Consider the following 731-nt stretch of genomic DNA (forward strand, 5'->3'; position numbering starts at 1 on the left):
CGGGCTGAGGGCTGCTCGGGGGGACGGCTACCCCACGCCCTTCCACTCCCGAGGGCTCCCGCGGGTGGGTCTCATACCGGGGGCGGCTTTGCCCCACGCCATTCTCCTTCCTATCCCCCCCTCCCCTCCTTTTAACCCCGCTCCTGGCCCACTCACCGCTAACCCTGCCCAGGCCAAAGCCACAAGCTGGTGTAACTGGTATTTATCTCATTTCTCTCTTGCATTTGCTTAACTGATTGAATCACGGGCAACACATGCCCTCAATTGAAAAAAAAAAAAATAAAAAGAAGGAAGGAGGTGCGTTTGTACTTCCGCACTCCGCGTTTCGGGGCCGGCTCCCTTTCCCTGTCGGGTGCTGCGGGGCTCAGCCCGCGGGAGCCCCCTTGGCACCGGGAGCGGCGGCTGCTCTGCCCCCCTCCCGCCCCGCGGCCGAGGGAGCAGGAGCAGCCCCCAGCGCGGGTGCCGGGCGTCACCGGGGCTGTTGGAGCCCGTAAAAACCCGCCTCGAAGGGGCTCCGGTAAGAGCGTGTTTTGTCAAAAAGGAGCCTTGCTGTCCCCAGCGGGGATGGGGACAAAATGCTGTCAGGGTCTGGTCTCAGAGTTTGTAAGCCCGCAACAACACTAAACTTGGCTTTTCCTGCGAATATTTGCACCGTTGCCGCCTTCTGCGCCTGCAGCAGCAGCAGGCTGATGAGTAACTTCAAAAGCGGTCTGGTCCGGGCAAGGGGGGCT

Source organism: Egretta garzetta, unplaced genomic scaffold (assembly GCF_000687185.1).
Source record: "Egretta garzetta isolate BGI_Z169 unplaced genomic scaffold, ASM68718v1 scaffold91, whole genome shotgun sequence".
Lineage (NCBI taxonomy): Eukaryota > Metazoa > Chordata > Aves > Pelecaniformes > Ardeidae > Egretta > Egretta garzetta.